This window comes from Delphinapterus leucas, chromosome 18, assembly GCF_059928025.1.
Source record: "Delphinapterus leucas isolate spDelLeu-1000000601 "Yukka" chromosome 18, BTC_Dleu_Yukka2, whole genome shotgun sequence".
In the NCBI taxonomy this organism is placed as follows: domain Eukaryota; kingdom Metazoa; phylum Chordata; class Mammalia; order Artiodactyla; family Monodontidae; genus Delphinapterus; species Delphinapterus leucas.
In genome coordinates this window covers 22,347,767-22,360,738 of record NC_143146.1, presented here as the reverse complement: position 1 = coordinate 22,360,738, position 12,972 = coordinate 22,347,767, and the positions used below count along the sequence as shown (strand labels likewise).

General features: G+C 36.0%; 1 long non-coding RNA gene across 1 annotated transcript in view; it reads left to right on the top strand.

Annotated features, from left to right (window-relative positions):
• Window positions 1-12,972, top strand: part of LOC149746829 (uncharacterized) — a 188,475-nt gene that overhangs the window by 24,008 nt on the left and 151,495 nt on the right. The window contains exon 2 of the long non-coding RNA XR_016388652.1: window positions 7,313-7,387. This is a non-coding gene — a long non-coding RNA (uncharacterized LOC149746829). The remainder of the gene's footprint in view (window positions 1-7,312; window positions 7,388-12,972) is intronic.

The window sequence follows — 12,972 nt, the reverse complement described above, 5'->3', positions numbered from 1 at the left end:
TTCGGAAGGAATGTCCTATAAATATCAATTAAATCTATCTGGTCTATTGTGTCATTTAAAGCTTGTGTTTCCTTATTAATTTTCTGTCTGGATAATCTGTCCATTTGTGTAAGTGAGGTGTTAAAGTCCCCCACTATTATTGTGTTACTGGCGATTTCCTCTTTTATAGCTGTTAGCAGTTGCCTTATGTGTTGAGGGGCTCCTATGTTGGGTGCATATATATTTATAATTGTTATATCTTCTTCTTGGATTGATCTCTTCATCATTATGTAGTGTCCTTCCTTGTCTATTGTAACATTCTTTATTTTAAAGTCTATTTGATATGAGAATTGCTACTCCAGCTTTCTTTTGATTTCCATTTGCATGGAATATCTTTTTCCATCCCCTCACTTTCAGTCTGTATGTGTCCCTAGGTCTGAAGTGGGTCTCTTGTAAACAGCACATATATGGGTCTTGTTTTTGTATCTGCCAGCCAGTCTATGTCTTCTGGTTGGAACATTTAATGCATTCACATTTAAGGTAATTATTGATATGTATGTTCCTATTACCATTTTCTTAATTGTTATGGGTTTGTATTTGTAGGTCCTTTTCTTCTTTTGTGTTTCCCACTTAGAGAAGCTCCTTTAGCATTTGCTGTAGAGCTGGTTTGGTGGTGCTGGATTCTCTTAGCTTTTGCTTGTTTGTAAAGCTTTTGATTTCTCTGTCGAATGTGAATGAGACCCTTGTCGGGTAGAGTAATCTTTGTTGTAGGTTCTTCCCTTTCATCATTTTAAATATATCGTGGCCCTCCCTTCTGGCTTCTAGAGTTTCTGCTGAGAAATCTGCCATTAACCTTATGGGAGTTCCCTTGTATATTATTTGTCATTTTTCCCTTGCTGCTTTCAATATTTTTTCTTTGTCTTTACTTTTTGCCAATTTGATTACTCTGTGTTTCGGCATGTTTCTCCTTGGATTTATCCTGTATGGGACTCACTGCCCTTCCTGGACTTGGGTGGCTCCTTCCTTTCCCATGTTAGGGAAGTTTTCAACTATAATGTCTTCAAATATCTTCTCTGGTCCTTTCTCTCTCTCTTCTCCTTCTGGGACTCCTATAATGTTGGTGTGTTTAATGCTGTCCCAGAGATCTCTTAGGCTGTCTTCATTTCTTCTCATTCTTTTTTCTTTATTCTGTTCCATGGCAGTGAATTCCACCATTCTGTCTTCAAGGTCACTTATCTGTTCTTCTGCCTCAGTTATTCTGCTACTGATTCCTTCTAGTGTAGTTTTCATTTCAGTTATTGTATTGTTCATCTCTGTTTATTCTTTAATTCTTCTAGGTCTTTGTTAAACATTTCTTGCATCTTCTCCAATCTTTGCCTCCATTCTTTTTCCGAGGTCCTGGATCATCTTCACTATCATTATTCTGAGTTCTTTTTCTGGAAGGCTGCCCATCTCCACTTCAGTTAATTGTTTTCCTGGGGTTTTATCTTGTTCCTTCATCTGGCACAAAGTCCTCTGCCTTTTCTTTTTGTCTATCTTTCTGTGAATGTGGTTTTCCTTCCTCAGGCAGCAGAATTATAGTTCCTCTTGCTTCTGCTGTCTGCCCTCTGTTGCATGAGGCTATCTAAGAGGCTTGTGCAAGCTTCCTGATGGGAGGGACTTGTGGTGGATAGAGTTGGGTGTTGCTCTGGTGGGCAGAGCTCAGTAAAACTTTAATCCGCTTGTCTACTGATGGGTGGGGTGGGTTCCCTCCCTGTTGTTTGGCCTGAGTCAACCCAACACTGGAGCCTACCAGGCTCTTTCGTGGGGCAAATGGCAGACTCTGGGAGGGCTCATGCCAAGGAGTACTTCCCAGAACTTCTGCTGCCAGTGTCCTTGTCCCCAAAGTGAGCCACAGCCACCCCCCGCCTCTGCAGGAGACCCTCCAACACTAGCAGGTAGGTATGGTTCAATCTTCTATGGGGTCACTGCTCCTTCCCCTGGGTTCCAATGAGCACATTACTTTGTGTGTGCCCTCCAAGAGTGGAGTCTCTGTTTCCCCCAGTCCTGTCAAAGTCCTGCAATCAAATCTCGCTAGTCTTCACAATCTGATCCTCTAGGAATTCCTCCTCCCATTACCAGAGCTCCAGGTTGGGAGCCTGACGTGGGGCTCAGAACCTTCACTCCAGTGGGTGGACTTCTGTGGTATAAGTGTTCTCCAGTTTGTGAGTCACCCAACCAGCAGTTATGGGATTTGATTTTGTTGTGATTCCCCCCTCCTACCATCTCACTGTGGCTTCTCCTTTGTCTTTGGATGTGGAGTATCTTTTTTGGTGAGTTCCAGTGTCTACCTGTTGATGATTGTTCAGCAGTTAGCTGTGATTCCAGTTTTCTCGCAGGAGGGATTGAGAGCATGTCCTTCTACTCTGCCATCTTGAACCAATCTCTAATAAAACCTATCATAGTTTTAAAATACAAATGAAAACAGAAGTTTAAAACAAGCTATTCCCAGGCCAAAATAAGATAGAAGAACTATAAAAACAGAAAGACAAAGATAATTTTTCAGAACCTCTCTACTTTTATGTTCTTTTATAAAAACTATTACTCTTGTGATATTGATCAATTCAAATAAAAAGGAAATGCATAAACATATTTAAAAATTTTTCCATTTCAATTTAACCCTCAAGGGTTAAACAGGGATTCAATAATTTTTCAGAAAATAGAACCTGTCACAACAAATGTACATCAGTGAAGGTCTCCCCAGAAGAAGAGAGGCAAAGTAGCGGTGGAACTTTTATCTTTCATTTTGGTGACAGTACCATAGCTGATGTTCTGAGGGTTTGTTGTGTTTTTGTACAGTGTGGGCTTGCCAGATTTAGCAATTAAGAAAGCACAGTGCTCAGTTAAATTTGGGTTTAAGATAAGCCGTGAGTTCATATTTAGGATAAGTATGTTCCATGCAATATGGGGACATACTTATACTAAAAACATACTCATTTATCTGAAATTCAAATTTAAGTATTTTTTTAGTTTATTTGGCAATATGAGTCCAGTCATTCTACATTCTGTCTGTTAAGATCCTTTCTAGTTTTCAGGGGTTGCTTTTAAAATTTTTACTGACTTTCCAAGGTAGATAAGCCAAAGCCTTTAAAAGCAAATAAACAAAAATACTGGAGTATGTTTAGATGGCAAAAAATACAGTTAAGTCACTTGGCCTGTGTTTTGGCTCTTGCTCTACTTTTCTCATTATATCACATCATATTTAGGGCACATAGTATTCTACACTGACTTAACAGTGTTTATCGTTTAAGCTTGATGTTTTTCCTTAGAGAGAAGAAAGTCTGAAGTTGGAGATCGATTTCCTTCATGTTTACTTTAACTTCTAATTTTATGTTTTGTCTTTTATTAGTGTAGAAATAGAAATATATAAATAAAAGGAACAATAAAATATAGTGTTAGGCTTTAAGGCATGTGTAAATTGCATAGTACTTTCCTATTTGTTTTTTTCATTCCCCTTTTTACCTATTTTATTTAATCAGGAGCCTAAGAACACAATATTTTTTTTACTGGGAAAAACAAGTAAATATTAGATATTTATTGCTTTCTGTTTAATTTCTGATGCAAGAAGAAAAATATTTTATTCAGTGTTTTCATTGACATTACGGTGCTTCATTCACCTTTGCTGAAGTTCGTAAAAGACCATATTGCTAGTTAAGAGGGAGGAACTCCTGATAGTGAGTGATGACATCTGTCACGTTCTCTTTTTTCTTCCTCAAAAAGAGGATATCTTCAATTATTCTACAAATATTTGTTGTCTATTGTTGCAAACTGTTATGTTTTTATATATTGCTGAAAGAGGTGATTCTGTAAGACATATTTTTATTGCAAAAGGAAATTGTCTGAGAATTAGACTGGAAACTTACCATCAATTGCCGGGGCAAAGAGCCCTAAGCCTTCTTCTAGTAGGAGAAAATAAAACCAGATTCTATTTTACACAAGGTTCATAGCTTTCTCCCTCCAGCCAGGAGGCTGTAACGTCCCATATACTTAAGAACCCCAGCTACGAAATATCTCCAGATTTGAGGACTACCATTCCCAGATAACTTTAGAAGTGCTGACATCTGTATCCTGACTGCCAGGCACAAAATGGCCTGTGTATTTATGCATTGACAATGCCATTTTCTCCTGTTGCCTCATTGGAGGAAGGAGCATGGAAAGGAGGGTTCCCTCTACCACTAAACTCACCCGTACCCTGATCTGAAGCACATTTCCGTGGGGTGATGGGGAGCATGGGAACTCAATGGATTTCTACACTGATAAGCTTCATTTTTCCATTTCTCCAATAAAACCTATTTCTTTATCTATTTTGATTTTGTGAAATCTATTTAAATTAATATGTGCCAGTGTCAGCCCTGAAAGCATCTACCTGTCATGAGAGACTTTTGATGGAATATTCTTATTTCACTTATATAAATATTCAATATATAACTAAACTACCTTTACATTGTAGATATGCTACTTAAAACAACTTGCTTTTGATTTGATCTTTCTTTTTTTGCGGTATGCGGGCCTCTTACTGTTGTGGCCTCTCCCATTGCGGAGCACAGGCTCCGGACGCGTAGGCTTAGCGGCCATGGCTCACGGGCCCAGCCGCTCCGCGGCATGTGGGATCTTCCCGGACCGGGGCACGAACCCGTGTCCCCTGCATCGGCAGGCGGACTCTCAACCACTGTGCCACCAGGGAAGCCCTTTTCTGATGTATTTTAAAGAGCACTATAAAGATTCTTTACATTTCAAAAATCTTAACAAAGTTTTTTGCTCTTTAAAGCTTCTTAATATAATAATGTATGCTAGAATATTATTTATCTGATTATCTATTTGACAAGACACCCATTTTTTCTGTTTCTTTTGTTTTACAAATTAAATTAACTTGTATGTATTGACTTTAATATTCATGTATCTCTATCAAAACTATTAGATTAACTCTTTTAGCAGGGAGCATATATTGAATTGTGTTTCTTCTCCTAACTGGATAGCTGTTTCAGAAATAACACTTCCAAGAATTACTTTTGTTTTATTCCTCCTGATAGTGGAATATTTACTTTTTCTTTTCACCAAAATATTAAACAAAAACATTAAGAATTCAGATAACAATATAACATATAAAATTGTGTTGTCTGCAGACTTTCATCTGAGAGGACAATGTTATTTTATAGATTAGTTTTCTTCATTTATTGCAGAGTTAGTTGCATATTCAGCTGAATATATATGACCAAGAAATGAGCAACTATACTTGAGAATACAGAAATAAAAGTTTTAGGATCCACAGAAAAATAAGTAAACACCAGAAAATTTAGCACTATCTCTGCATCGCAGAACTTCCAATCTCAATATAATTAAAAAAAAATTGAAACAATATAAATATCAATTTTCATTTTATGGCAATTATGCTAACTTTTTTCTTAATTATCAGGATTTATGAACAGAAAATTTATTAAAATAAATATTCAATTTTAAAAAACATACCAAAAAATGGAATCCAAAATATTGTGGAGAAACTATTCAAATTGAGTAAAGCCACACATATAAATATAGTTGAAATGGCAGTACCGTGAATTAGAAACTGTTTTAAAGATGATTGATAAAATCATGAATGGCATTTTCCTTGTCTTGGGATTTCAGAATTGCCTTAAACACTGAAGTCTGTATCTTCCATCAGTTTTTTTCTCCTAATGAAAAGAGAAGTTTTGACCCTATTTTACCATTGTGTATTTGGTATACAAGTTTGAAGGAGAGGACAAGAAAAGTAATTTTAGTCTATATCTCTGTATACCAAAGGAAGCCCCAAGACCTGCTAAGGAAGATAGATTTTGAGATGGATGAAGTGACAGGATGGGACTCTTTGTCTCCCTGAGGGAGCATTAAATGTGTTCTATATTTGGGTAGGAAGATAAAACTATATTAGGTAAGGAGAAGGCAGTCTGTGACAAAGGGAACAAGGATAAAAGAAATTCATATGTTATGCAACAATTTATGAGAGTATCTTTTTTCTCAAATCCCTACCAAGAATTCAAGCTCTGAGTCACCTGACAACACAGGTATCTGATCAAGGAAGGGCAGGGTTTCTAAAATACCAAGAGCTCTGAGACTGAGACTTTTGTTGAGTAATTGATATCATGGGGACCCTAAGTAAAGAAAGATAAATCACGGCTATTATAGGAATAAGCAACATGGTATTTTTCCAAAAGAGACAGTAAAACACCACCAGCAACAGAAAATGATAGTAGGCCCCTGTATCATAATCAGTGTAAACATAAATCAAATGCAGAGGGAGTCTTCTGCTTAGGACAAACATAAACCAAAAGGAAGAGTATAGAGCAAGACATCTGACAAACTTTATTGATTCACATGAAGAATAGTTTACTAATTCCTCAGTAAAAGGGAGAAGTATTTGAGTACAATCCTTTCACTGTCTTGTAATTAGTCATATGTGGAAGCTAACTATCAAACAATGGGAGATAAATGATATGGTATTACATGATTATGTCATGAGAGACAAATGCTTGATATTATGAATTCAAAGGACAGAGACATCTTTATAAGTTCTTAAGCTTCAAAGAGAACTCAAGTTTAAAAAAAAGAATCATGGATACATGGATACATGAACAAAAAGTATGTATTATAAGTATAAAATACTTTTAGGAAACGATTAGGTTTTTCTTAATAGCTATCAAGATATAATATAATGACTCAGCAAAGATATTTCTTTTGACTTGTGTCTAGCACACAAAGAGTTTAGTATGGGACTTTTTGGTTCTCAGAATCAAAAAGACTGGATACAGACTGTTGTGAGTCTTAATAGAATTGACACTGGATACTTGGGACTAATCAAGGGATCCTATTTCCAAAAGGATAGAATAGGGCTGGGTTGGTGTTTCAGTGTCAGCAATTTAGTAGTCTGACAGACTAACCTACGGAAAGAGTGGCTGAAGAAAATGAATGCTTTAATGAAGTTCTTTACATGAAGACCTTTTATTTTAGCTTTCCGGGATAAACACTTTCTTGTTTTATAGGGCCTCTGTGGACTCCATCTAGAAGAGTAAAAACTAGTCATTCAGCCTTAAGCATGTAATGTCAAATTCTACCTCAAGAGCAGTATATGCTGGTGGGAATGCCCACTCAGCTAGGAACTATTGAGCTAAAATTAGGTTTGGCCTAAATAAAATATATGAGTCACTATTAAGGAACTGTGGGAAATTTCAATTCAGCCTTATTAAATTCATAATATTTTCCCTATCAAGCTGCTACCCCCACTCAAAGATGGAAATAATCTACTGATTTTCTGTTTTTTCAGAGTCAGTGGATATACTGTGAGATTTAACATGAAACAAAATCTCGACTTGATTCAGACTTCTTCTGCTTCGCTACGGTATGATATTCATTTATTCATTACTCATTATAATAATGAACTCCTACTAGAAAAAATAATTGTTTACTGAGTGTCAACACTGTGAAGTGGGTAAGGATGCAGTGATTTCATGATCTGTTCTAGCAGTATGTATTAAGTACCCACTCTAAACTCAGAACTGTTCAAGACCACGGTGATAATGCCATTTATTGACAAAACAGCCTTTCCTTATGTAATTTACATTCTCTGTTCATCAAGAAATTAGTGGCATATTAAGGAAAAGTGACTGATAAAAATTAATACAAAGTAAAAATCCATAAAAGAAGTATTGCATATGTCCAAAAAATAAGACATGAGACTACAAAACAGTTTTCTCTTTAACACACAAGAAAAGGCAACAAAAATGTTTTTTCTATCCTGAAAAAAAAGTAGATAAATGCATACTTTTAATACACGATTAATCCATTTATTACATGAACACACTTCAAATAGCACTATATAAAATAATATTTTACTATAAAGTTATGGCTTTTTTCTACCATATTTTATGAAGCAATTTTCTTAAACCTTTCATGTGAATCCTAGACATCACTGTCTAGTCATCATGGCAGCTGCTTTATGAAGCAACCAGCACAGCTTTCTAAAGTACATCATCTTCACTTCTGCCTATTTTCTGAAATATGGCACTTAAAAAAACCTTGTATGATGCTGTCACTGGAAATTTTATCCCGAGTCATCACATTAGAAGGACCGTTTTCTCTCTCATGCTTTTTTTCAAATATTCTTGCATTGTATGTTTTACTTGTATAATACTTTTATTTATGACTTTTCAAAAGTGATATTTAAATGGGTTATTTTTGTTCATATCCAACACCAGTAATGGTAAGGTCCTAAATTTATGAATAACTACTGATCTATCATAAAGTGACTTTTTATTCTTTTTTTTAATGAATGCTATTATGTGACCTATTAAAGCATCCAGAGTCAGAAATGATGAAAGTTGTTTCAAAGAAATGTTTCTTCCTCAAATTTTTTTTCCCAAAAATAGCAATTGAATAAATAGTAAACTGGAAAAGTATGCTGTGGTATAATAAATTCAAATATAAGATGATTCCTTTTCTCCAAGGCATATTTTAGAGAAAAGTTTTACCATACTTTTACAGTCTGTATGGTACATGGTGATCAGTCATCTGAGAAATAACTCTCAGTCTGACATGCTTTATAGAGGAGGTGATGCTTGACTTGGGTAGTGAAAAATTAATATGGAAATCCAAGCTGAGGAAAAATGGGCTTAGAGACATGATTGTGCACAATCAGACCACAAAGTACAAATCGCTTTGTAAGGAGGGCGCATCAGGTTTCAGGGCAGGGGCTGCAGGGGAGAAGTGGAATGAAACAGGAGGAGGCAACTCAAAGAGGGCTTAATGTGTCATGCAATGTAGCTTTCTCTTCATCGTCGCACAATAGGGAATCCCTGAAGGATTTTATCCCAAGAAGTAACATGACCTGACTGATGTGTGGGAAGGAGAAAGGAGATATTTAAAACTGGAGGCAGAGAATTAACTAGGAGTAGTCCAAGCAAAAGATTATAAGGGGCTGAAATCAGTGTTTGACAGTAGATATAGGGAAGGGAGATGAGAGACTATGGATATTTGAAGGTATTCCATGGATATTGAGTAATATGATGTGTATCTGAGTAGGGGATATTGAAGTAAAAACTCGAAGGAGTATCTTAACCTCTACTAACTTCGGGGTTTTTTTTTTGTTGTTGTTGTTTCCTTTGTCATCTGTAAAATGGTAATACTAAGGTTGACTTCACAATGTTTAGGGAAAATCAAATAAAACTGAGTCTGTGTATGTTGAAAATTGAACAAAAGGCCTGACACAAGGTAGTTATTCAATGAATGTTCATTTCCAAAAACATTTTACCTTTATTAAGGCCCTTTTTCTATTCTACTTTGTATCACTCTCATTTGACAAAATATTTCTCTCTATTCTGTTGTATAGATGTTTAGAGGTTCACACTGACTAATGGGTAAATATGCTAATATTGAACTGATGGATGCATTATGGATTAATGTGTAATGAGATGTGTTGGAGCAAGAGCAATTTATGTAAAGGAAATTACAACTGATGAAGTACAATAATCATTTCCCAGTTTACTCTGATCAAACTTCAGGTTGGGGATGGGGTGTTATTAAGAAAAGTGTGTAACTGGACATAGCTTATTATGTGCTACATCTGCATGGGAGATGAAAATTGTGTTAAATATTTTTCCAAAATAGAAAAAAAAGTGTAAAAATATCTAGATACCATATTAAAATACTGTCTGTGATGTAGTTTCTCATATATATATACCCATAAATGTAGATATATGGTTTAAAATATAGGTGCATGCAGTCATAATTCTAGGCCAGTGCACAATACTAAAAGTTTTCTTAGTTATCGAAAATATCATTTCTACTTTCTCCTTCTAAAGTCTTTATTGTAAGTCTGACTATTACACTTTGTCATACTCTATTAGTAAACATGTTTGAACTACTAAAGTATTACCACTTTAGAAACCTGAAAGATAACAGAATTTATATTCATTATCTTACTGAAAGTGTTTCTCCTTTTATTTCTAAAACTACTACATTCATTTTTTTCTTCAGTAAACATTTATTGAGCACCTATTTTATTCCAGTTGTTTGTTTTGCAAAATAATGTATGCAATAAGTACTTTATAAACATTTTCTCATCTGACTCCAAAACAGCATTATGGGATTCATGGTGTCTTTGCTAACACATGAGGAAGCTAAGAGACAGTGATAAAAAAAAAAAAACATGAATAAAAGTCACAAAACTGCTATGAGGAGAAGCCCCACTAAGGCTACCTGTTGCACAGAGCCCTGCATGTGTCTAATCCATCTACCTGAATCCAAAGTCTGCATTCTTTTTTTTAACTTTTTTATTTTTTTAAATTTATTTTTTTAACATCTTTATTGGAGTATAATTGTTTTACAATGTTGTGTTAGTTGCTGCTGTATAACAAAGTGAATCAGCTGTACATATACATATATCCCCATATCCCCTCCCTCTTGCATTTCCCTCCAACCCTCCATATCCCACCCCTCTAGGTGGTCACAAAGCACTGAGCTGATCTCCTTATGCGATGCAGCTGCTTCCTCCTAGTTATCTATTTTACATTTGGTAGTGTATATATGTCCATGCCACTCTCTTACTTTGTCCCAGCTTACCCTTCCCCCTCCCCATGTCCTCAAGTCCATTCTCTATGTCTGTGTCTTTATTCCTGTTCTGCCCCTAGGTTCTTCAGAACCATTTTCTTTTTTAGAATCCATATATATGTGTTAGCATATGATACTTGTTTTTCTCTTTCTGACCTACTTCACTCTGTATGACAGACTCTAGGTCCATCCACCTCACTACAAATAACTCAATTTCGTTTCTTTTTATGGCTGAGTAATATTCCGTTGTATATATGTGCCACATCTTCTTTATCCATTCATCTATCGATGGACACTTAGGTTGCTTCCATGTCTTGGCTATTGTAAATAGAGCTGCAATGAACATTGTGGTACATGACTCTTTTTAAATTATGGTTTTCTCAGGGTATATGCCCAGTAGTGGGATTGCTGGGTTGTATGGTAGTTCTATTTTTAGTTTTTTAAGGAACCTCCATACTGTTCTCCATAGTGGCTGTATCAATTTACATTCCCACCAACAGTGCAAGAGGGTTCCCTTTTCTCCACACCCTCTCCAGCATTTATTGTTTGTAGATTTTTTGATGATGGCCATTCTGACTGGTGTGAGGTGATACCTCATTGTGGTTTTGATTTGCATTTCTGTAATGGTTAGTGATGTTGAGCATCCTTTCATGTGTTTGTTGGCAGTCTGTATATCTTCTTTGGAGAAACGTCTGTTTAGGTCTTCTGCCCATTTTTGGATTGGGTTGTTTGTTTTATTGATATTGAGCTGCATGAGCTGCTTGTGTATTCGGAGATTAATCCTTTGCCAGTTGCTTCATTTACAAATATTTTCTCCCCTTCTGAGTGTTGTCTTTTTGTCTTGTTTATGGTTTCCTTTGCTGTGCAAAAACTTTTAAATTTCATTAGGTCCCATTTGTTTATTTTTGTTTTTATTTCCATTTCTCTAGTAGATGGGTCAAAAAGGATCTTGCTGAGATTTATATCATAGAGTGTTCTGCTTATGTTTTCCTTTAAGAGTTTTATAGTGTCTGGCTTTACATTTAGGTCTTTAATCCATTTGGAGTTTATTTTTGTGTATGGTGTTAGGGAGTGTTCTAATTTCATTCTTTTACATGTAGCTGTCCAGTTTTCCCATCTGCATTCTTAAAGAGCAATAAATAATATATTAATCCACACCCTCAAAAATGTAGTAGTAATTGTTGTCTATTTAACAATGATTAATATAGAATTAGCTTTTGTAATCTCTTTTATTGTAAGGAAAGTTGAAAATGAAGTACCATAGTTGTGTCAGAAAGGGGAAAATTTTTCTCCCACTTTCCTTTCTTTGATTCTTTTGGCTGCTTGAATAATTAAAATGTCATGAAACAGATTAATAGGAGAAAATCCGGGGCTTCCCTCGTGGCGCAGTGGTTGAGAGTCCACCTGCCGATGCAGGGGACACGGGTTCGTCCCCAGTCTGGGAAGATCCCACATGCCGCGGAGCGGCTGGGCCCGTGAGCCATGGCCACTGAGCCTGTGCGTTCAGAGCCTGTGCTCCGCAACGGGAGAGGCCACAACAGTGAGAGGCCCGTGTACTGAAAAAAAAAAAAAAAAAAAGGAGAAAATCCAATTTTAATTCATATGTATGAGAACCCCACATCCACGAGAGAGCCAAGGACTCCACACACATGAGAGGTTCAGACACGGAAAGGTAAAATGAGGTATATATGCATCACTGAGCTAAGGAATGGCATAGGGGCCTGATGCTTCCAAGGACAGGAATGTCCTTCATAGGACTATAGGCAGCCGATGTATAGCAGCTGTTTGGTAGTTAGATATTTGTCCTGCCATATAGATGGTGCTACTTAGATTAAATTTTTCTCTAGTAATAACTCTTTTTTCAGGAAAAATCTTCAATTTAAATTCTTCTAGGTAGTTAAGGGTGGGGCAGTTTTTTCTCTTGAGCCCATAGGGTCTCAATTGCCTTCAGCTCAAAATAATCCATATGTCAAAGGGGCACGCACATCTTGGGGAGATGTATTCTGAATCCCTACAGTTATTTGCAAGTTAACTAATAAATTCCCCTTTCCCATTTTTTAAATTAAACCACACTATTTCATTTGAAACCATGTGGAATTATAGTTCTAAATAATTCATCATGATTTAACAATCTATAAACTTTTAATGTCTTCTCATTTGCAATTTTAAAAGTTTATATGACTGCACTAAGGATTTTTTGTGTGTTTTACCAATTTATGTTTTTTAACAGATTCAGTTATTGTCTATGATCATTTGCTGACTTAAAAAAAATCCTTGTTTCAAAACTGCAGGAACACTGATTGTCACAATTAATATTTGTCCTACACTTTATTCTTGCATCTGTCCCCACTTTCTATACCACCAGAAGCAGATGTCAAA